The sequence below is a fragment of the Pleurodeles waltl genome, chromosome 5, assembly GCF_031143425.1.
Source record: "Pleurodeles waltl isolate 20211129_DDA chromosome 5, aPleWal1.hap1.20221129, whole genome shotgun sequence".
Taxonomy (NCBI): Eukaryota; Metazoa; Chordata; class Amphibia; order Caudata; family Salamandridae; genus Pleurodeles; species Pleurodeles waltl.
This window is the reverse complement of record NC_090444.1, coordinates 1549436477-1549461731: the sequence shown is the minus strand read 5'-3', so window position 1 is coordinate 1549461731 and position 25255 is coordinate 1549436477. Positions and strand designations below refer to the sequence as shown.

The 25255-nt window shown below is 43.8% G+C and overlaps 1 protein-coding gene across 2 annotated transcripts in view; it reads right to left on the bottom strand.

Annotated features, from left to right (window-relative positions):
• The window catches only part of SNTG2 (syntrophin gamma 2), a 2000310-nt gene that overhangs the window by 1053235 nt on the left and 921820 nt on the right, over positions 1 to 25255 (bottom strand). The gene's annotated exons all lie outside the window — the stretch shown is intronic.

Below are 25255 nucleotides of genomic sequence, written 5' to 3'. Positions count from 1 at the left end.
AACCACCAAAGTCCTCATGTGGGGGTTTGAGAAAGCAAGAATAACCTAGGACTAGTGGGATTCCCAGAGGGAGTCGAGGACCCTAACATAATTGACTTCCTGGAACAGTGACTTTGCACCATCTTCACAGTTGAAAACATCTCCACATGCTTTGTCATCAAGAGGGTACACCGGGCCCTTGCAGCCAAGCCACCACCTGCCACTCCTCCACACCCAATGATAGGCTGCTTACTGAATTAGAGGGACCTAGCTGTAATTCTTAGGGAAGCAAGACAAAAGGGGAGATCAGATATCACAATTTGAATAACATGATATTTCCAGATTATTCCTGGGAAGTACAAAAGCAAAGGAGAACATTCAATGCAGTAAAGGTCAAACTACGTTCCATGAAGCTGCAATATTTGTTGTGTTTCGCTGCCAATCTGAAGGTATTGTTTCAAGACAAGGCCCACTTCTTTCTTACACCAGAGGACACCTGCTGATAGTTTGAGAATGTCCCCAGTTCTGATCACGTTGAATCAAATGAAACGACTGGCTGTGGGTAGATATGGGTGAGACCTAAACTCTGGAGTGACCAGAAAAAGGAGGAGGAATATGACATAGAAAGGAGGTGAGGAAATTCGATTTTTAATACGATCGTATCGACCCGCCATTTTGTGGCCCGCCGCCATTTTATGTTGCCTTCACTCAGGCAGCACAGCGAACGAAGTCCATTCTGCCTTTTCTGCTTATTCTGCAACATGGTGTTCAAAACAGCCTTCTGCCTCTATCTTTACAAGGCTGGTATTAAGGTCTGACCGAGTACACTAATCCCTGTCTGGTTTTCTAATCCTTGTTTCAACTATCTGTAGGCTCACACTATTCTCCGCCGATCTTATCTTATCGTCTGGCCTTCACTGTCCTTTGCTAGTATTCTCTCATTTCACAACTGTCCTCCAAACGCACACAAACTTATCACACCACATGCAACTTCGTTGTGGATCGGTTAATGAATTAGTTCAAGGGAGGGGTGACAAACACAGCTGGAGGGGAGGCAACCTTAAGTCACTTGATACTTTGTTTTCCAATTCCTTCTATTGGTGCTGTCTTGTTTTCCGACATTTCTATTGGCTCTGTTCTATCTTTACGTTATTCTTACTGGCTCCTTTCTATGTGTTCTGGGAGTGTATGTAGTTAATAAATGGTTTTTATACGGTATATAAGATTGTGCGCCACAAAGTAAAGTGGCAGTCTCCTGAGAACATACCTTGTGTACTTCTTGGACAACTGTACTAGCTGCAGCTAATAAAATCTGATCTTTTACGCCTGACAGAGTGTCCCGTGTCTCTGTTAGTTGAGGCAGGTGAATCCAAGGAGATTTCAGGCGTACCCTGCGCCGCCAGGCCCATAAGGTTCTGGTTCTTCAACTGGCGCCCTACGTGGGGCGGCTTCAGCGGTACCGGTTCTGCCTGAAGGTCGTGAGGAACCCCGCAAGAAAATTCTGGAGGAATCGCGAGCCACGTCAAGCGACCCCTGTATGTCGAAGTGGTCCGAAGGTCTTTTTCAGCGCGGTTACTCCTTCCTGACGGCTACTGACGACTGCTGCCCTGACTGCCGCCCTGCCTTGGCCCTTTCTTTGATGATGTATGGTAAAGCGAGACGATAGACGGGCCTCTGTTGGTGTAAGAAGACATCCTTAGTTAAGTATTTGGTGGGTCGCGCCCACAAATTTTGGTCTTTGTTTTGTCCTTAGGTCCTTAGATTTGGCCATTTTAGTGGCCAAAGCCGAGGGGAAGTGCATTTGTGCTGTGTAAACTGAAAGTTTTACCCCCTTGATGTTTGTGAACAGCCAGTAAAAATCGTGAGATGTCTGGTCTGACTAAGTTTGGAAAACTTTGTTGCTTTGGTTGTAATAGGGACTCCCAGCTTGAGGACTCCTGTCCGATTCCTTCGGTTGGAACTCCCACATATGAGCTCTATTCTAAACATGGTGTTGGTCCTATTGCCTTTAATAAGACATGGACCCGATATACAAAGAAAGATGGTGTTTTAAAATGGCCAGAAAATGGTAGTTTCGAAACTGATGTGCTAGATAATTTAGAACCAACGTTATTTAAAAGAAAAGCCCGGCCGGCAATGTTTGACTCTTTTCGCCTTTGGCGTAAGGAAGCCAAACAGAGAGAAATTAAACAAGCGAAACGAGATAGGAAAACACAGGGAATGACGATTATACAGGCTGCTCAGCAATTCAAAGATGATGAAATAGATAATGCAATGGAAATTTCAGACAGACAGCATCGAATGGCAGTAGATAAATGCTATCCGACGTTGCCTATCTCTTCCCTTGATAAGAGAAAAGATTTCGAGGAAGATTCCTTAATGTCCCACTTATTGAAATTGCCTCCGCCCTATGTACAAGGTGCTAATGCACCCCCGATGTTACAGCCTGTTCAGCCGCCAGTTGTGCTTCCGCCTGCTCCAGCTTTTCCACATTTGCCTCCTCAAGTATTGCCTATGCCAGCTTTGCCTTTAACTCCTTTGCCTTCTGCTCCTTTGGCAATTCCTAATGCTCCTTTAGTTAATTCACCTAATACCTTGTCCCCTATCCTTATGTCAAATTCTCCATCTATGCGTAAGCGATTTGCAGATACTGTCTCTGGTCTCTTATCACCTTTCTTTGAAGCTTTAAACGTGTCTCCAGCTTTTTCTCGAAGACAGTCTCGTAGTCAATTCCCAGACTCCGAAAAGCGAGAAAAATTGGACTCACTTGCTTGTAGATGGATCAAGAAGGGTCCCCAATATAGTACGTCTGATATTATGTCCACCTTTCTGCAATGGAATGCACCTACGCAGAGATATGTTTTTAAAGTTATGTGCGATACTCTCGCTAAAGAATGGGAGGATATGAATTTGGGTTCGGTCCCACAGGATCTGTTAGATGTTCAGGCTGACTTTGACAAAGGACTTATTGTGGGTCCTAAGGTTGAAAACGCTGTCAGAACACTTATTTCTTTCAGATCCCTATTGTTCTCACAGACTTTTCCTGATTCTGATCCTTCAGTTAGGACAGCACTGAAAAACTATCCCATGAGAGAGGTTTCTCCAATATGGAAGGAAGAAGTTGCAGCAGCAGGTGCTAATCCAGCTATTCCTGCGCATTTTCAGCGCATATGGATACATGTCCCCTGGAAAAGGTCTGAAGTTTTAGCACTTAAACAGTCACTACCAGATTCACGCAAAAATCCTGCTGGTTACTATAAAGAGTTGTCGCAAACAGTTGATGCATGTACTATGAATCTAGCAGATATTGACATGTTGATGGGAAATGTAGTTCCACAGACAATATGGGCTAAAATTCGTAGAGAGGATCACGCTCAAGAATTAGGCGGCGATTGGAACGCTATTATTGCCGCAGATAGAGGTCAAGTAGGTGGTGCAAAGCCCGACGCTTTGATCTCAGAACTCCCTGGTAGGATTATTACATTAATGAAAACAATGATGCCTGCTTTGAGAGTTAATTGGGATAAGTTAGCAGCATGTAAACAAAAGAAAGATGAAAGTGTTTCCGATTTCTTTACCCGATTCGAGGAGACATTCATTGATCACAGTGGTCAAGATATGGCTACAGAAGGGGGACAGCGATTATTTGTGGATAAGTTCGTATATAACTTGCTTCCTGAACTATCACACAAGCTAAAAGACTCCGAGAGTTCATGGGCAGTTTCTTCTTCCGCCCAGATATTGGCTACTGCACAATATTATGAAAATAGAGACAAAGAAGAAAGGGAAAAACAAGAGAAAAAGACGAAAGAATTAAAAACTAAAGTTCTCTTGCAACAGGCTTATCCTCCTTGTTATGTTCAGCCTCAGTTTCAACAGCCTCCGCAGTTTCAGAGGTTGTATCAAAAGCCTGAACCATTCATTCCAAGACCTTTGCTAGGTCCCAATCAATGTGCTTATTGTAGGGAGGAAGGTCATTTTAAGAACAATTGTCCGGCATTGTTGCAGCGTAATGGAGCAACATCTGCTTCACGAGGTCGTGGTGGTCTTCAGTCAGCAAATAGAGGTAGAGGTCGAGGTGTGTTAACCCAAGAGCAGCGTTCTTTTGTTCCTCCAAATTCCGGAAATTACTTTGACCAGCAAAATGTTAGGTCTACACAGTATTACAGTGAGGATCAGTATATTGAAGGAGGAAATGAAAGTCTTCATTTTGAATAGGACAGCCATGGACAAAGTAAGGGGGTTACGTCAATTCCAGTGGATCAGAATGGACCTTATGTTAATGTCACTACAATGGGTGTTTCAGAGCCATTTCTTTTAGATACTGGTGCCATGAGAAGCTCTATCATTCATTCTAAACTCCCTGGCGCACCTTTGTCTGGCTTAACGAATGTATCTGTAGGATTTTCTGGCGCCCCTGTTCGCAATCCAGTTTCTTGCCCTTTGCCTGTTTCAATAGGCCCTTATGATTTAGAAGCTCCGCTTCTTCTGACGAATGGTTGTGGTGAAAATCTGTTGGGTTTAGATCTATTAAAAAGAATGCATGCTACAATATATTGTTCACCTTCTGGTGTATACCTCACTCTAGGACAGAAAATGACTAGTCCAATGTACTTATCAAAAGATCAATTCCCACCTGAATTGCTTTCTCTTCCCGAAACGCTTTGGGCTACGGGTCCGAATGACGTTGGTTGTCTTGAGATCCCACCTTATGTTGTTACTCTTAAGCCCAATGGTGAAATGCCACGTATTCCGCAATACAGAATCTCTACTGAAGGTGAGAAAGCACTTCTGGAAATTGTCCATGATTTGATTCAGAAGGGTGTGGTTGAGGAAACGAGAGGAAATACATGTAACAGTCCTGTTCTTCCGGTTCTTAAACGCACTGATCCTTCTCAGCCTCCTGTTTATCGTTTTGTAATTGATCTTCGGGAGGTAAACAAGATTGTCGTACCGCAGTTTCCTGTAGTCCCAGATATCACTGCTCTGTTGACGATGATACCTTCTACAGCGACTTGGTTTTCAGTTATTGATCTAAAGAATGCTTTCTTTAGTATTCCCATCGCCGAAGAGAGTAGAGATATTTTTGGTTTTTCCCTCGGAGGCCGAAGCTTCCGGTTTAAACGCGCACCTCAAGGTTATTGTGAAAGTCCCTCTATTTACAGTCAAGCTCTAAAATGTCATCTTGATGCCTTTTCCTTACCGTCCGGTGCCGCTCTCATTCAGTACATGGATGACTTATTAGTTGCAGCTGATTCAGAGGAGATTTGCAAAAACGTGACCGTTGCACTGTTGCGTCATTTGTTTGATCTGAATCACAAGGTTTCTCCTTCTAAATTACAATATGTCTGTCGCGAGGTGACTTATTTGGGTCATCTCTTGTCAAAGGAGGGACGACGATTGACCCCCGAACGAATTCAGGCAATTGCACAAATGTCAGTGCCATCCACACAAAGAGAGGTACGTGCCTTTTTGGGCATTACTTCTTATTGTAGACAGTGGATTCCGAGTTTCTCTTTATTGGCTAAACCGCTGTTGGCGCTAACTTTAAAAGATACGCCTCAGCCTCTTCCGTGGACTGACGAATGTCAGAAGAGTTTTACTGATTTGCGTATTGCTTTGTGTTCTGCTCCTGTATTGGGTACTCCTGATTACAGTAAGCCCTTTACGCTCTATGTCCACGAAAGAGAGGGTTGTGCATTGTCAGTCTTAACGCAGCGTTTTGGAGATCAACAGCGACCATGCGCATATTTCTCAGCTACGTTAGATCCAGTAGCTAAAGCATTGCCTAGTTGTCTTAAGGCGACAGCGGCAGCAGCAATTTCTATTCGACAGTCTGCTGGAGTAGTGCTAGATAATACTCTCATTGTTATGGTGCCACATGCAGTGGATACTTTACTAAATAGGACAAAAACGCAGCATCTTACGAGTGCTCGGTTGTCCGGATATGAGCTGACGCTTTTGGCTAGTCACATACACATCAAACGATGTAATACCCTGAATCCAGCTACTTTGTTGCCTCTTCCCGAAGAGAGAGATGTCTCTGAACAGCATGATTGTTTTCTCCGTACTGAAGAAGAGACTAAGGGTAGAATTGACCTAAAAGACACGCCATTAGTGAATCCAGATGGAACACTATGGGTAGATGGTTCTTGTTTCAAGCTCCCGAATGGAGATACAGTTTCAGCCTACGCTATTACTACTTTGCATACGATTGTGGAGACAGCACGCATTAGACATAATTCAGCTCAGGCAGCTGAATTGATAGCCTTAACTAGAGCGTGTGTGTTATCCAAAGGAAAAAGAGTAAACGTGTACACTGATAGCCAATACGCTTTTGGTGTAGCGTTTAACTTTGGGCGTTTATGGAAGGAAAGAGGATTCTTTACTTCCCATGGTACTAAGATACAACATGGTCAATTAGTGACTGAACTTCTTGAGTCACTTACAATGCCTACTCAGATAGCGATCGTGAAGTGTAGTGCACACAAAAAGATTGTGGACGATGTTGGTCGAGGAAATGCATTTGCAGATGAGGTAGCGAAAAAGACAGCCAGAGACAACACAAGTCGAATGTATGTTGCAAGTCCCGCAAACTGCGTAAGAGAAAAGGGAATGTGTGAAGATACAGTAGAGAGTGTGAAATCAATTCAAGGAGAGGCTACGGAGAATGAGTTGAGAAAGTGGAAGGAAAGTACAGGAATGTTAGATGAGATGGGATGTTGGGTTGAATTATCAGAACATCAACGTTGGCTGTTACCAGATGCTTATGTACTACCTGTAGTTACTATGGCACATGGTCCAGCTCACCTAAGTGCAAAAGGAATATGTAAACTTCTGGCTCCAGTGTGGCAAAATGAGGGGATCCCAAAGTGTGCAAATAATGTAGTAAAACATTGTATTGTTTGCTTGATGTACAATCCGGGAAAGGGAACCCCAACTCCAGCAGGTCATTTTGCTCCTCCAACATATCCATTTGAGGTGTTGCAGATCGATTATATTCACATGGAACGATGCAACAACCTCAAATATGTTCTGGTGGTAGTATGTGCTTTTTCTAGATGGGTAGAAGCCTACCCTCTGAAGGACAATACTGCTTTATCAACTGCCAAAATACTTTTGAAAGAATTCTTCCCTAGGTTTGGTTTGCCGCGCATTGTCTGGAGTGACAATGGGAGCGAATTTGTGGGTCAAGTCATGCAAAAAGTTTGTGCAGGTCTTGGCATAAAACAGAAGTTCCACGCGGCGAATCACCCACAGTCGGCTGGTTTAGTAGAATGCTACAATGGAACCTTGAAGCTTAAAATTGCTAAGGTGCAAGCTAGCACAGGACTTAATTGGCCTGATGCTTTACCATTGGCTCTTCTGTCCACCAGAACAGCAGTACACTCTTGTTTGGGGCTTAGCCCTTACGAAGTGATATTTGGTCGCCCAGCTAATGTATGGGGAGTTCCTCGCCCTAAGAAATACTCAGACTTGCCATACCCGATGTTGATTGACTACTTGCATGACCTTACAACTAAATTGCGTGTTCTTCATCAACAGGTTCAGAGTGCTCTACCAGAGGCTTCCACAGACCCAGGTCATTCCATCCGACCAGGTGACTGGGTCTGCACGAAAAATTTCCAACGACAGAGAAATTTGGAACCCAGATGGAGAGAGCCACGCCTGGTTCTTTTGACCACAAGAACAGCAGTTAAAGTCGAAGGAAAGAAAAACTGGGTGCATGCCGTGCACTGCAAGAAAGTGCCTTTGCCCTTGCCTTTCGATCAGTGGGTCCGTAGAGGCATCAGTGACTCTGAAAGTGAGAAAGTTCCGCAATTTGTACCATTCAGTGATGCGCGTCTAATTGGAACACTTTCTGAGAAAGAGGACGACGACATCCTTCAAGAAGCAATACCATCGCATCGTCGCTTGAACACGACAAATCCAGGAACATTGTTTCAAAACCAGACTGCCTCTGGACAGGAACGCTATAATTTGAGACCAAGACCAAAGAACTTGTAAATTTCTCTCCTATGTAGTACTCTATCCCGGTTGCAGGGTCACGGTAGGAGTCTTAGTTACGACCTGAGTAAGTGGCAATAGGCCTGCAGGACCTCACAGTGTCATAGGACGGTAGATAATCGTGACTACAGTGATTGAGGAAGATTGCCGTGAGCATCCACTTAGAAAGATGGAGGCTACATTAGATAAAAGAGAAAGTAAAAATGTAAAGAATAATTGTAAAGAAATATGTAGTCGTTGTAGTATTGCTCTATGCGTCATTATATTGTCGTGTATTCTTTTGGCATCTGTAAACTGGATCATTATTACTCTGCAGCAAAAAGTTGTCTCTTCTCCTACCTCTACATCTTCTTCTACTATCTCTCCGCACCTATTTCACACTCTTCCCCAGCATGAACTCATCAGAAGAACTGAATACTTTAACAATTCCTTCGTCCAGTTGTTACATCAACATCAGTTAGTGATCAATACAACTGACTGTTGGGTGTGTGGACTCATACCACATACGGTAGAAAAAGGAATGCCATATTTAGTTCTTCCATTCTCCTATGAAGGTTCCGCTTGGGCTTATTTTGTCATTTTCAATAATGCATATCAAAGTAAAATTAAACAACCTGTCAGTTCACATAGTGTTGGTTCAGATTTCAGTCATAGTTTATTGATAAAGGGAATGGTAGCTATGGCTAAAATCATGGAAAAAAGTGAAGCTTCCATAGATGAAAGAAAAGCATATACCAATTGGAACATAACTAATTACATTTCCAGCCTCAATGATAAGGTTGAGCAAGGAAAATCTCCTCCGATACGGGTCATACCCCAACAAGGAAATTTCTGTCTGCAAATAAATGGTAGAACTCCAAACACCGGACAAAGAGAAAGTTTATGTTCCCATACATATGTTTATTCAGCCCTGAATTCACTGCCGTTAGTACCATCTCAAGGTACATACTTCGTTTGCCACGATAGGGCTTATACATGGTTGCCAGCTGATTTCTCTGGTACTTGTTATATAGCCTTTCTTCTTCCCCCTACATACACCGCTCCTGCGAACCATCATAAAAATAGATATGGCAGAGGGATTGTGGATTCGAAAGACACAGCAGGACAAGAGGGAGGAGATTTCCTCAAAGGATTTCTTCCCTTCTGGGGTCCAATGGCCAACAGCAGAAATATAAGGCAATTGGTTTGTGTCGTAGAAACCACCATAGACATCACTGTAGGAGCTTTAAGTAACATTACAGCTGAACTACAGGCTGATTGTCTTATGACCTTGCAGAACCGTGTTGCCTTAGACTTTGTTCTTGCGGACCGTGGTGGAGTATGCAAATTGATCGGATCAAGTTGCTGTATTTTCATACCTAATGACGCTCCGACAGTATACCAAGCTATCTCTAAGTTACACATAATCTCCGAGTCGATTCATCAGGACGAAGGAGATTGGTCCTTTTCAGAGTGGTTTTGGGGATTACTGTCCAAATGGGGTTGGAAGGTATTGACATTCTTTGGAGTAATTTTAGCTTTTATATTCTCTTGTTGTCTTTGTATGCACTGCGGTCCTGCCATCTGTAACCTATGTGCTACTGCATGTATTCCCAAACCCAAGTCACAAAGAGCAGAGAATATCAAAATGATGGTACAGCAACAGCTTGATGACCTCATGGCCATAGACATCGACTCAGATTAACATGAGTTTGTGTATCTTGCCTGAGTTCTGGCAAAAGGAGGGTCTGAGGAAATTCGATTTTTAATACGATCGTATCGACCCGCCATTTTGTGGCCCGCCGCCATTTTATGTTGCCTTCACTCAGGCAGCACAGCGAACGAAGTCCATTCTGCCTTTTCTGCTTATTCTGCAACATGGTGTTCAAAACAGCCTTCTGCCTCTATCTTTACAAGGCTGGTATTAAGGTCTGACCGAGTACACTAATCCCTGTCTGGTTTTCTAATCCTTGTTTCAACTATCTGTAGGCTCACACTATTCTCCGCCGATCTTATCTTATCGTCTGGCCTTCGCTGTCCTTTGCTAGTATTCTCTCATTTCACAACTGTCCTCCAAACGCACACAAACTTATCACACCACATGCAACTTCGTTGTGGATCGGTTAATGAATTAGTTCAAGGGAGGGGTGACAAACACAGCTGGAGGGGAGGCAACCTTAAGTCACTTGATACTTTGTTTTCCAATTCCTTCTATTGGTGCTGTCTTGTTTTCCGACATTTCTATTGGCTCTGTTCTATCTTTACGTTATTCTTACTGGCTCCTTTCTATGTGTTCTGGGAGTGTATGTAGTTAATAAATGGTTTTTATACGGTATATAAGATTGTGCGCCACAAAGTAAAGTGGCAGTCTCCTGAGAACATACCTTGTGTACTTCTTGGACAACTGTACTAGCTGCAGCTAATAAAATCTGATCTTTTACGCCTGACAGAGTGTCCCGTGTCTCTGTTAGTTGAGGCAGGTGAATCCAAGGAGATTTCAGGCGTACCCTGCGCCGCCAGGCCCATAAGGTTCTGGTTCTTCAGAGGTGGAGACATTTGGAAGGAGCAGCGGGCAGACAAGTGGGAGATGAAGACTCTTCAGAATCAGAGGAAGGGATGTCAGGGCAGGAACATCAGCCCTCTCATTCTGAGGCAGATGACCCACTGGAGCAACAAGAGACAGAGGACAGTCTGGGTCGGGGCTAAGATATTGTAACTGATCCAGAATGGATGTCCAGAGAGACTGAAGATCCTGTAGACTCTGGATGATGTGGGGTTCTGGTACAGCTCTCAGGTGCAGATTGGCATGGGGCTGAGGCGGGAGTAGTGAGACGCCACTCCCCCTAACGGATGTGTTTAATGTGGCTGGTGTGTGTGTTATGTGTGGAGTGAAGAGTGTACTGTTTGTTGATTCTACGTAACGTTACTAAGAATCTTGATGGGGTGTGATGGCAACGTACCTCTCATTCAGAGATTGCAAGTAGTAATGGAAGTTATGTTGGGGGAACATGCTTGCAATGTTTGGTGGGAGGTGGAGTAGGGGGCTTGACTTATTTGGTGTTTAATATTTATGTATGTTAAAGTTTATGTAGGGAAACACTTTTAGCACTCCCATACGTAGACCAGATATGGAGCATAGAGCGGGAACTAGATACAAAGGCAACTATGACACAGGGTAAAACTTCAGGACACACAGATTTTTCAGTTATGCCCTGGAATGTAAATGGCTTAGGCAGCAAAGTTAAGAGGGTATTGGTGACCAAACACATTCAAAGACTTTGCCCTGATGTGGTGCTACTACAACAAACACATCTAAAGAGGCCCCACTGCTCATTTCTAGGTAAGGGAGCTTATACCACCTTGGCCCATGCAGGCTTCACATCCGGCTCTAGAGGTGTGGAGATTCTAATGCTCAATACCCTAACTTTTTGGGTCACCTGCAAGCAGATAGATCCTCATGGCATGTATACTGGGATTCAAGGCATATGGAGAAGAACTGCTTTCACTATAGTGAAAGTATATCCACCCCCACTACTACAAGTCTTCAAGTTGGACAAGGTGGCAACCATTTTCCTGGAATTCTCCTCTTCAATGCATTCAATAGGCAGGGACTTTAATGATGTTCTACATCCGAATCTGGACCTCTTAGGACAAATGGTGGCCTGTCTCCACAACATCCCCCAGCACGCTCTGTGGCTGCAATTGGACTAACCAACCTATGGGGGTGATACAATCCACATGTGAGAGGCTATTCATACTTTTCTGAGGTTCATGTGCTTTTTCCCTGACTTGACATATCTTTGACCCAGCAGGAGATGTTGGTGAGGTAACAAGGACCGAAAACCTAGCAAGAGGCCTATCGGACCACTCCGCAATTTGAGTAACCTTAGGACAGCTCACAGAATATACTCACACACAAGAAGAGGGAAATAGAAAGTATTGAGAAACTGGAGGATTTGTATGCTTGAGGTGGCCTACCAAGATGTGCAAACCCCACATAAGCTCTAACACTTAGCAACACTAACAGCAGAATACAGGGACTCAGCCTAGGGGAAGATTCAAAATCACAACTGGCAACCCAGGTAAACTCCTAGCATGGTTATGTAGGAATGAGACAGAGGCATGTTGGATTGGGTCTATTGAAACAGACACAGATGAAACTTGTCTGATGATCGAAATATCAGAAGCTTTTGCTATATACTATAAAGAGTTCTATGCATCACATGCGCTGCCCAACGTCACACAAATCTTAGTTTCTTGATGCAATAGACACCCGGATTCTGGTCCTCAAGGACCGTATGGACCTAAAGAGGGACATGGACCTTGTGGAAGTTCAGGCTCCACTTCCAGACAAATCCAGAAAGACACCTGGGATAAATTGTCTTCCAGTGGAATTCTTTAAAAGATAAGCAGACATGTTGGGGGCGCATATTCTTAACTTGTTCTAAGAGGCAAGAGATGAAGTGGAGCTGTCACCAGACCTTCTGTGTGCAATCATTACAGTAATTTATAAGGAGGATAAACCTAAAACTCGATGCAAGCCTTATTTTGTAATTTCACTTCTCAATGTAGAGGCCCAGGTGTTGGCCACAACTCTGGCAACCAGACTGATTAAGGTCATAATGTCACTGATTCACAGGGACAAATCAGGCTTTATGCTAGGTAGGTCTACCCGTTTCAGCTTAAGATAGCTCCATAACTATTTGGCAGAAACTCACGACAGACTGGTGCTGCATCTCTTTCTTTCACTAGATGTGGCCTTATCTGCAACAAATGCTGGATAAGTTTGGATTTTGCCCAAAATTCTGGCAGTAGGTGGCACTACTACACCTGGCCCCTATGGACACTGTACGTGCAGATACATTTCAGTTCACAAGAGGGACACACAAGTGGTGTCCATTGTCACCCCTACTCTTTGCGCTTAGGCTAGAACCCCTGGCATGCATGATCCATACCCAACCAGATATTAGGAACTTCCACATTTCAGACTTGGCCCATGTTAGAAATGGGGTCTTTGGTTGACAGTCAGGTTACCCCCTGTTCAAGCAAGGACCCTCACTCTAGTCAGGGTAAAAGAGAATCACCCTCAGCTAACCCCAGCTTACCCCCTTGGTAGCTTGGCAGAGCAGTAGGCTTAACTTCAGAGTGCTAGGTGTAAAGTATTTGTACCAACACACACAGTAACTTAATGAAAACACTACAAAATGACACAACACAGGTTTAGAAAAATAGGAAATATTTATCTAAACAAAAGAAGACCAAAACAACAAAAATCCACAATACACAAGTCAAGTTATCAATTAAAAATCAAAAAGAGTCTTTAAGTAGTTTTAAACACACACTAGCGTTGCTAGCGTGAAAATGTACCTGGTGCGCGTCAAAAATAACCCTGCACGGGTGAGTGTGCATCAAAAATAACCCTGCACGGCAGTATGTGAGTCGGAAATCCAGCCGCACGATGATCCGAAAACCCGCAGTGCATGTTGTGATCTCCCAGCCTCCGTCAGCGATGCGGCGCGTCCTTTCTCCAGCTCGGTGCGTCGATTCTTCGGTCGCATTTCCTGTGAGCATTGTTTCTCAGCTGCGGAGCCGGCGGCATGTCGTTTTTTCAACCGCAGATCGGAGTTGCGTCAATCTTTTCCCCGCACAGAGCTCTGTGCGTGGATTTCCTTGTCTTTAGGCTGCCAGCTTCTCCTTTCAGGGTCCCAGGAACTGGATGGGCACCACAGGGCAGAGTAGGAGTCTCTCCAGAGACTCCAGGTGCTGGCAGAGAGAAGTCTTTGCTGTCCCTGAGACTTCAAACAACAGAAGGCAAGCTCTAGATCAAGCCCTTGGAGATTTCTTCTCAAGATGGAAGACACACAAAGTCCAGTCTTTTCCCTCTTACTCTGGCAGAAGCAGCAACTGCAGGATAGCTCCACAAAGCACAGTCACGGGCAGGTCAGCTCTTCTTCCTCAGCTATTCAGCTCTTCTCCAGGCAGAGGTTCCTCTTGGTTCCAGAAGTGTTTCTAAAGTCTGTGGTTTTGGGTGCCCTTCTTATACCCAATTTCTCCTTTGAAGTAAAGTCTCTTTTGAATGTGAAATCCTGCCTTGCCCAGGCCAGGCCCCAGACACTCACCAGGGGGTTGGAGACTGCATTGTGTGAGGGCAGGCACAGCCCTTTCAGGTGTGAGTGACCACTCTCCCCCCACCCAGCACAGATGGCTCATCAGGAAATGCAGGCTACACCCCAGCTCCCTTTGTGTCACTGTCTAGTGTGAGGTGCAACCAGCCCAACTGTCAAACTGACCCAGACAGGGAATCCACAAACAGGCAGAGTCACAGAAATGGTATAAGCAAGAAAATGCCCACTTTCTAAAAGTTGCATTTTCAAACACACAATCTTGAAATCAACTTTACTAAAAGATGTATTTTTAAATTGTGACCTCAGAGACCCCAAACTCCACATGCCCATCCGCTCCCAAAGGGAATCTACACTTTAATCAGATTTAAAGGTAGCCCCCATGTTAACCTATGAGAGGGACAGGCCTTGCAACAGTGAAAAACTAATTTAGCAATATTTCACTGTCAGGACATATAAAACACATCACTATGAGGGTCATTCTGACCCTGGCGGCCGGTGGCCGCCAGGGCCACCGACCACGGGAGCACCGCCGACAGGCTGGCGGTGCTCCAATGAGCATTCTGACCGCGGCGGTTCAGCCGCGGTCAGAAGCGGAAAGTCAGCGGTCTCCCGCTGACTTTCCGCTGCTCATTGGAATCCTCCATGGCTGCGGAGCGCGCTCCGCAGCCATGAGGATTCTGACCCCCCCTACCGCCATCCAGTTCATGGCGGGAAAGCCGCCATGAACAGGATGGCGGTAGGGGGGGTCGCGGGGCCCCTGGGGGCCCCTGCCGTGCCCAAGCCAATGGCATGGGCACGGCAGGGGCCCCCGTAAGAGGGCCCCAAAATGTATTTCACTGTCTGCCTTGCAGACAGTGAAATACGCGACGGGTGCAGTAGCACCCGTCGCACCTTCGATTACGCCTTCGATCGATAAACCTTCGATTACGAGCCGGCATCCTCGTGGGAAGGTCGTTTTCCCCTGGGCTGGCGGGCGGTTTAACTGGAACCGCCCGCCAGCCCAGGGGAAAACTCGTAATACCCGCCGCGGTCTTTTGACCGCGGCGCGGTAATTTGGAGGGCGGGATCCTGGCGGGCGGCCTCCGCCGCCCGCCAGGGTCATAATGAGGCCCTATATGTCCTACCTTAACCATACACTGCACCCTGCCCTTGGGGCTACCTAGGGCTTACCTTAGGGGTGTCTGACATGTAAGAAAAGGGAAGGTTTAGGCCTGGCAAGTGGAAACACTTGCCAAGTCGAATTTACAGTTAAAACTGCACACACAGACACTGCGGTGGCAGGTCTGAGACATGATTACAGAGATACTTATGTGGGTGGCACAACGAGTGCTGCAGGCCCACTAGTAGCATTTGATTTATAGGCCCTAGGCACCTCTAGTGCACTGTACTAATAAATTGAATATGCCAATCATGGATAAGCCAATTACATATACATTTTGTAAAGGAGCACTTGCACTTTAGCACTGGTTAGCAGTGGTAAAGTGCCCAAAGTAACAAAAACAGTAAAATCAGAGTCCAGCACACATCAACAACCTGGGGAACAGAGGCAAAAAGTTAAGGAAGACCACGCCAAGGATGAAAAGTCTAACAGCCCACATGAGGAAAAGATTTTCCTATATGTAGATGACATCCTTTCTTATGGCACAACGCCACATGTTCCCAGTGATATTTGAGACTATAGACCAGTTCAGTGGCTACTTGGGGCATAAAATAAACTGGGATAAGTCAGTACTATCTGACCCCTAAGAACGCTGGAATACCACTTCTCTCCCGACCCACTTGAGGATGGAAGCAGTGAGCTTTAAGTATCTGATCATTCAGGTCACAGATAGAGACCTCTGTCTGTCTGCTAACCTTGGGAGGGTATTTACAACAGTAGGAGGCGGAGCGCTGGAGTTGGCTCCCCCGAGGATCTTTGGTAGAGCAGCTCTATTTAGGATGATCACTCTCCCCAAAATGGTGGACATATTTTGCAGACATTACTACGTGGTCCTGGAGGAATTATTTAATAAAATATAAATAGGTATGGCTGCTCCGATGGAATGGATGCCATATCAAGGCAGCTCTGTGAGTGCTCCAGCTGAACTTATACAATGGGGACTATCACTGCTGGATATTCATGCCTACTATTGGGCAGCACACCTGATACCCATTAACAACTGGCTTTATACTAGCTAAAATCTCTCCATTTACATGCTTGAAAGGGCACAATTCCAGTTGCACTCTCCCCAGCACTGTATATATGGGCCACTGGCAGGAGTGGGCTGGTACCAGCTAGGTTGGTGTCACTGAGGATATGGCGAAAGTTGTCCAGGTTTGCCAGGTGGAGACTCAAAGGTCACCAAAGAAATACCTCTCTGGGAAGAGGGTATAATGAAGGAAATTAAGTTACGAGGCTTCGATTAGTGAGACCTTACTTGCATTTCAAAAGTGGGAGATGTTTTAAAGAGAGTATTGTCTTCTTTCTAATCAATATCTGACATGTATACCAGGCTCTGATATGCCTGGATAGTGGAAGAGCTGAATGAGAAGGACATAGCGGAGTATGCCCCGCTTAAGTGGCGATAATTCATGGAGGAAATTAGTACTAAAGTGGTGTCCTATACTTACAAAACCATTAAGAACAGTAACCTGGAAAACTGGAGTGCACTGAGTGAGAGATGGGAGAGGGACACTGGGGGAATTGGATAATACTTATTGGGTGGCAGCCCTAATGCTTCCCTGGGAGGTACTAATTAAGTCCTGGCTCTGTTTGGTACAATTTAATGTGCTCCATCAAGTATACTCTGACTGAGTCAGACTACATAGGGTTGGGAGAGTGGATACACTGGAATACTTGCAATATAGGAATACCAGGGAAGACATGCTTCACACACTCTGGAGCTGCCACGTCATTCAGACATACTAGCTGGTCAACCTTCAGGAGCTCCAGCATATCCTAGAAGTGGCTATCCCACTGGACCCAAGGTATGTTCTATTAGGTACGCCCACTAAAATTGATTTTCCAGGTGCAAAGCTCATATTCTGTAATTCAGGTTTGATAGTAGCTAGACGAGATGTGGCCAGATACTGGGGTATGCCTGAGACTCCAATGCTTCAAGAGTGGAAGGATGGAATGGACATGTACATGGTGGCAGAGAGAATAACTAAGGGTAGCAGGGTCTGCCCGTGAAATGTCATTAAAGCATGGGGCCCCTTGAGGTGCTAGTATAAGTAGGGGGAGGAGGAAGAGGAAACTGTTGGTCAGGGACCGGATGAGGACGAAGTTGGGTTGGGAGTCCCGGTTGGAGAAGGTCCGCAAGCTGAGAGCCATGTGGAGGGTTGTTTGTCCTAATTCCCTGGGTATTCTGTGCCCAAATCTTGACTGTTACCCTGGTCTTCTAAGGGACCTATCTCCCACTATTCACCTCCTCCCTCCCCCTTCCCACAGCCTTTCTCATTAGCCCATTTTATGGCTTACTGTGTCATGGATATGCTGATGGGACTGGTACATAAGGGACTAATATGTAACAATGTATACTGTCATGGAATTGCTGTATTTGCTCCATGTTGTTTTCTTATTATCTTCAGTTTTCATCACTGTTTTATCACAAAAAGCTCAATACAGATATTTTTTTTAAAGCATTACTGAGGATCAGTTGACAACCCTATGTAAGCAGGATTCCACTCTGGCCCTTTGTGGTAACCAGTCATGTGACATGCGATCTGGTTCCATCCTTTTTATATCCTGATTGATAAAATGCTCAGTAATGGTATTGATCCAAACAGGCTTAATAACCTTGACCTGGTCAATGAATTGAAGTAATGTACATCAGGAAAATGATTTATAAAATTTAGACAGGTAACCGAAGATAGAGCTCCTTCATGGCAGTATCATTTTCCGATTACTTAGCAATAGGGGTGAACTTATGCCAGAGAAGGTGTTCCTGAGATAGAAACCTACACAGTTTATGTCTCTTTTGGCACACCTGTGCAATGACTGAGAGATTACAGCTCTGTCTAGGTACTGGGGCTGCTATGTTGTTTACATGTACTAGATCTGGAGTTATATTAGTTTGCTCGACTATCAAAGTAGCTACCAAATCATTTTTATGCTCAATATTAACCGTATTAACCTTGGCTGATGTGCCTTTATGACATCTCAGAGTTCATTTGTTTTTGTTTGACTTCTTTGATTGAGTGGGGTTTGCTATTGTTTGAATGCTCCTAAAGACATGATTTTCCCTGGTGAAAATTGAAAAACTTGTATGTTTTCCAGATTTGTCTTATTGTCTTCGGATAACTGAAACAAGTCTTCATGCATGTCACTATGTGAGGCTGGATCCTTGAACAGACCATTTAGTGAGTAAACAATGTCTGGCTTTCTAAGTGGAACCTTTAGTTGATTTTCAAGAAGAATTTTGGAAGAATCAATCGTATGGATTTGGGATTGATGGATTGTGCAGGAAAATGGTGAAGATGGATATTTTGCTGAAATTTGAAGTAATGTAGATGTCCCCTATCGTGTAGTCCGGTTGAAGACCGGTGTTGGAGCTGGGTGTTGGCCCAAGAATGAGAGGGGGTCGAAACGTCGACGATGATGCTTTAGTCTGGATTTGGTTTACTTTGTTGGAGGACGCAATTGTGGATTTAATCCTGTTTAAAATAAGCTGTGATTCAATGTAGTAGAAGGAACAACCAACAGGCTGCTATATACATTTTTAAGTACTTTCTAGATTGGTGTAGTGGGAGATTTATTATTCTTTTTCTTTTCTTTCTTGAATCACGAGCACTTGTTTTACTTGCACTTTGTTCTGTCCTTTTTTCTTTTTGTCATGATGGGGGATTGTATATAGTGTGTATATATATATGAAGAAAGTATATATTTTGTTTAAATAATAAAGGATGTTCTCCTAAGTGCTGCATATGTTAAGTTAATATGAGTGATGGGATTGTTCCTGGTTATAAGTGATCCCTAGTGGGTCTTTTTTGTTTTGTAATAATTTCTACCCAGACCCCTTGGGTTTTCTTGGGTTACCCTCTGTGGCTAGTAAGATAAGGAGAGTAGAGGGCATTCCAGCCGTGGCTGTTTGAGGGTTACATCATTTTGTTAACAGCTTTGCTGATCCTGGCATTGTCTTTCCAGCCAACTGGAAGGATTGCCAGCAGAGAACAGACAGATCCTTTCCCACTTTTCAGGTATGGGAGCGGGGTTCTTTCCTTAGACCAGGACAGGCAGAAGCACTAACAACACTATGCTCTCAGGTTTAGACATTAGGGGGTAGGTAGACATCATAGATCAGGACTGTGGGACTGTTTATATTTGTACTCTAATGGTCACAACCTTCATTGTATTATGATTCTGTTAACGCGTCCCTCTATGATGATTTATTACACATCAGGACTCGTTTTTAGGCCAATGAATCTTTTGACCCAATTGAAAGACACCTTAGGACGAGATAGCTAATCAATATGTCAATCAATACGTCAATAATGTCATCAATATTTATTACAACAATGCATTTCACTTTAGTCAAAGACATTAATCAACTCAAGACACCACCATGACCTTGCAGTCATGAATAACCACACCAGTTTAGTAGAATTTTATGAAGTTTATTCCCTATTGATTACAATTCTAAAAGCAGGTGTGTCAATCTCAAAAGCAAAACACTCAATAACATTGTCATGATTTGGCATTTCGAATAAGACTTAACCAAAGCAAGGTACGCAATTATTAGAACATAACACAGCGTCAACATAGATCAACTTTAGCAGAGTGTCATAAACGCGTCAGTTCAACAAAGCATAGATTCAGTCATTTGTCTATGTGCGTCAGTTTTAGTGAACCCCTGTCCTAACCACTGATTAGCATTGGCATGTTGGGCTGCATGCAAAACAATTTAGAACACCAATTTGGAAAACATCTAGCTATGGTCTCTGTCAAAAGTAAGCAGCTGGTACCTAGAAAGGAAAAGCAAACAGACAAATCACAATTTCATTGTCATAGTTACCCTCCAAGATTTTGGTCAGCACTCAGGTTCGGTCTTCGTCTTCAGGACATCAGTTGATTCGCCATCAGTCAAAACTCAGATCTGGGGCAAAAAGGGGCACTTCCCTCATAAGGAGGCAAAGTGTAAATCCAAGGAAGAGGATGGTTTAAGTAAAACCAAAATAAGTCACCAAACAGAGTAACAGAGTTTCTGGATAAAATCAATAGCATTTCCCTAACTAATCTCAATGGCTCCCCGTATCATAGGTTTTCATCCCTTTTTCGTTGTACATTCCCCTAAAACTTGATTGGACAAATGTTGCACCCCACTATCTTTAGCCAATTAAAAACAAATTATGTCATTAAATCTTTCACCCCACACTAGTTCTCAAGCGGTTTATTCGTCCATATGACTGACGTCTTCAGAGGTAGCACGTCCGGTATGATTTCATCCTTCTGTAATTCTTTGCACATCTTCGGTCAGTAGCTCCATTGTCTGTACAAGTTTGGGCGACCTTGTACATTATACTAATCTACACTGTTGCATTTTAGCTATTACATTTCTACAAGCAATATGAATTTCATGAGAACAGATCTATTATAGTTACATTCAGCTTCTAGTTTGAAGGAAAACAAGAGTTCATGTCCTTTTGCAAGTCTGCACACTGCACGTTAGAAAAAACACATTTAATATGAGAGCCAGGCAGCTAGGCCTCGACTCATGCTAACTAAGGCCTACGAGATTTATTAGCAAACTTTAATAACATAATCATTAATAATTAGTATAAAACCATTCTTTAATATAAGAATTCATAAGCATTAGTCATTTTCATTAGTTCCCGTATATACTAGCGGCCACTCCCCGTGGTCACATTTCAAGTGCATGTTTTAGCAAAATACACTAATACAGTTTCTATGCTGCATTATTATACATTAGTTCATAAACATTTCATGTTAATGTAGATTATATAAGCTATGCTCTCTCAATTCATTTACCTAATAATCACAGCTCATGCTTTTTATCATCGAATGCAATTGCTTCAATAAATATTGAAACTTATTCTGCATCCCTGTGGCTGCCTTAGTATGTGTGAGACTTTGGGCAACTGAGAGAACGGGGTATGATCTGTCCACCACAATTTCCCTGAGAAGTCAGAGTGTCATGTTTCTAAGCTGGCACAAATCACCTTTTATTTTTAGGTTTGGTGAGGTGTTGCTAGCTAGCCGACAAAGTCAAGCTCACAGCTTCCAGTTGGTGTGGGACTGACTTAGTCACCAACACTCTGCGCTGCCACCCTCATACGATGCTGTCACCTTCAGTGTTGGTTTGCACAACTGAATAACACAACATTGTTTAATTGAGGGGTTGGGCATACAATAAATTCTCGTCCTGCAAAGTCTTCCCCTTTTCATTTGTTGTACCTGAGCCTATAGAATTTGAGATAGTATTACCCCCTGTAATGCAGTCAAGGTGTCTAACAATATGACTTTCTCTCCTTTTTAAGTGGCTTTCAATTTTCTAGGAACATTTATGGAAAGGAAGTCCAATTTGCCAGGAGTTAAACTACTATCCTGTCTGACCATTTGATTTGTAGTATTGACTCATTATTACCGCAGTGGAGGTGATCTGTTTCCTTGAAGGCCATCAGTATATCCAGAAGAGTATAATCAGAGAACTGGAAGGAGTTTGCAACCAGCAGTAAATTAACTTATTTGACCACATCCCCCCTATTTGGTTCTTCAAAGACAGCTATTGCAGGATTGTCCTGCCTACTGGGTTGCAGGCACCAACTGATGTTCACATAAAGAGGACTATCATCAGAACTTGAGATGATAGCTGCTGGTGGAGTAGGTCTTACCCTACTGGTCTTACTGCTCTGCAACTTCTTCATTATGATCATCCATTGCTTGGTCCCTGAGGTATATTTTGCTCTTGCACGCTCCAGGAGGAATCTCTCTTGGCAAAGCCATTTGTAGTTCTGCACAAGGTCTTGTGCTTACATCTTTCAGAAAATAATCTGTAATGAGTTTAGGAGTCAGATTATCCTGGGCTGCTATGCTTTGGCTTAGATCAGTTAAGGCAGATTTCCTTAGACCCTCAGATTTCCTTAGAGAAAGGGGATTGGTTCTGTCACCGCTAGCATGTGCTTGCTGCACTCCACTCTCAGTTCCATGGGCAATGGCTGCAGCCTTTGGGTGTGAAGCAACCAGTCTGTTACAAACTCATAAGGATCTCATCGGAACCAGGGTCCTTCAGCATAGTGTGTGAACAATAATTGCATCCAAAAGTATATTTATAATTAGTTATTAAACAAATTATTTATTAAACTGATAAATACACATGATTGTCTTTATTATGGTATGACTGCTGTAACAGGTCCCTGTTGACTGTAGACCACAACCAGTTAACACTGCTCAACTTCACTATATTTAATGTCACAAACAGTAGCAAGCAGCACCGGTGGCCACACACATCCTCATCCAATCTGCACCCCTGTCACCTACCCACAACTAGCCCACTGCATTGATGTTAACCTGTTCTAGTGCCTACCATGGAGAATGTTAGTACTGTGCTGTACTCAAGCCTTTGCTACAGCTACCCCCAGAGGTGCAGGTCTCCCTGGCCCATTACTTGTGGCTGTACGTACCATGTGGCAGTGGTGTTGCCTGTGAACACCTCTCCCTGCCCTTGAAGGAAAATACTTCAGGGTCAGATAAATGGCTGGCAGCTCCAATAGGCAGATGTGAAGCTAGTCCTCCACTGGAGACCAGAGTCCGCTGATCACCAACCATCTCCCCTTGTGACTTCTCCTCCGCACTTCAGTCCAGCAGCAGTGCTGCAATCACCACTGTTAATTCTGGGTGGGAAGGGGGAAGTGAACTGCAGCTGGACAAAGTGGAATTGTTCAGCCACTGCAGCAGATCGTGTGTAGTCATCTGAGATGGAAAGGGCTGTCATTGCCATATGCTGCTACCTCAATTACATCAATAAAGACCATCGAGAACACAAGGAACTCAAACGGCACAACAGCGTCAAGACCAGACAAATGTCACAAGTGGCTATATTTATAAATTCAATCTGGCACAATTAGCAACACTGCAGAACATAGACAAAGGCAAACCAGATCACAGGCTGCTTAATATATACTCAGGCAGTAAACACAGGCAGTAAAATATAACAATACAATTATAATAAATAGACTATGGACTATAAACTTAAAGGAATAAAACAATACCTTTATGAAGTCCAAATAGCAGCTGGTACTTGATGGAAGGTTTGGGAAAAAAAGACTGGACGGCCAGCACACCATAAGGTAGCTGGGCTGCTAAGGTCCCAGCTAAGCTGTTTACAGCTGTGCAAACATAATGCCTGCAAAAAAGCTAGTATTCATAGCCTAAATTAACCAGAGGCCTGCCTGGGGCAGGGCAGCAAGCGGGAAGATAGACAAAGCCCAAGCAACGGGAAGCCCGAAATCGGGCTGACAGGCAAAATATGCAAGCAGACAGCTAAGGCATAGGTACGGAGCGACCAGCTGCTTCCATAAATGGCAAACCACAGCACAGCAATGTGACACCCGTAACGGAGGGGGAGTATCAAACACTAATCGAATGTGCCTTACCAAAACTCCTTCAAATTCCTTTCCATCTTCTTTGCCTCTACGTTAAGGTGAAAAGTAAAACATGTATGAACCTGGACTTTCATATGCAGAATCTTGAGTAAATGGACAGGTGCAAAGGAGACTGACAAAAGTGTAGTGTAAATAAGTCTGCAAGAATACATGTTTGTGCGGGTTCCCAAACGTCCAAGGCAAAGCACTAGCGACAAAATGGGCACTAGTAAATGCTAGTAAATGCTTTTACACCCACCAGGAATCCTTTCCTGGCAAGGGTCAAAGAAGTATTTTCAGCAGTAAACTTACAACAAACAGATGAAAATACCCTTGTGACTAGACCTCCTTGCTTTTCTTTCTACTGTTATGGGTATTATGATAGTAGCAACTCTTCTAGAATTCTCTCTGCTAATACTATAGATATTACCACTATTACCTCTTCTAAAACTATGTACTACTAAGCCTTAAAATATAATTATGCTGTGAACAAACAGTATTTTTTTAGCTTTATCCTTCCCTTTATCTGTTAAACATTTCAGTTTACATTACATTCACAGATATTATTTTCCCCTTTTAGGTTTATCACAAATAACTTTATTAAATTAGGTTATATGTCTATTGTAAGAATAACAATCTCAAGGCCAACCTAGCAGTTATTGACCAAGTAAGCGGCCATTTGGCATCTTCCCCACCTGACACACTTATAATAGTGATGAGGGATTTTAATTGGTGCTTTGAACCAATCAATGCAGGGTCTGGTCCCATTAGTGGAAAAGAGGATAAACTATGGGTGATTCCTACTCTTACCTTACCACCAATTACAAGGTGTCAGCTGCTGTTATGTAGCTGAACACTTTTGTCCTTGGCAATGGTTTGGGAGCTTGCAACGGGTGACCTCTATCAGGTAAGGAGGGGAGGGATACGTTTAATCAGCAGAGGGGTTCGAGCCGAATAGACTATACACTGTTGGATATTAGGCTATGGCCAAAAGTTGTTGACATGGAAGTGGTACAGCGGCACGATAATGACCAAAATACCTTGGACCCCACTCTTCGTTCACTGGAGTACAAGCCTCCTCTAGTGCCAGCATACCTTTTCATAGGAGGCTTGTCCCCTCAAGTAACACCAAAAGAAGAGGTGGAGTGTTATTGCTGCAACCGGATCCTTCCAAAAGCAGATTAACGAGGCTCTTGTCACGGCCCTGGAAGCAGTCCTTTTGTTGGGAGGAATGTTTTAGCAACTGCTGCATGGAATGTTTTAACCAAACAGGGCACCGTAAGTTATCTAGTTGATGTCATCAGAAGTCTTCACCAAAAGAATGATGTGCTGGTTATATATGGCAAAAATGGGGAGTTGACAACATCAATACCATTCATGAGGGAGGGGGAGACAGGGCTGTGTTCTTGCCCCAGTGCTGTTCCTATTATATAATAATGATCTGGTAGCCCAATTAGAGAAGTGTATTCATGATGCCCGAGCCTAGCAGCTATGAATATCCCAGAGCTCCTGTATACAGATGACACCTTACTGGTATCCAAATCCCCTATCGGTATTATCCTGGATCAGTCTGGTGTCTTCTGTGA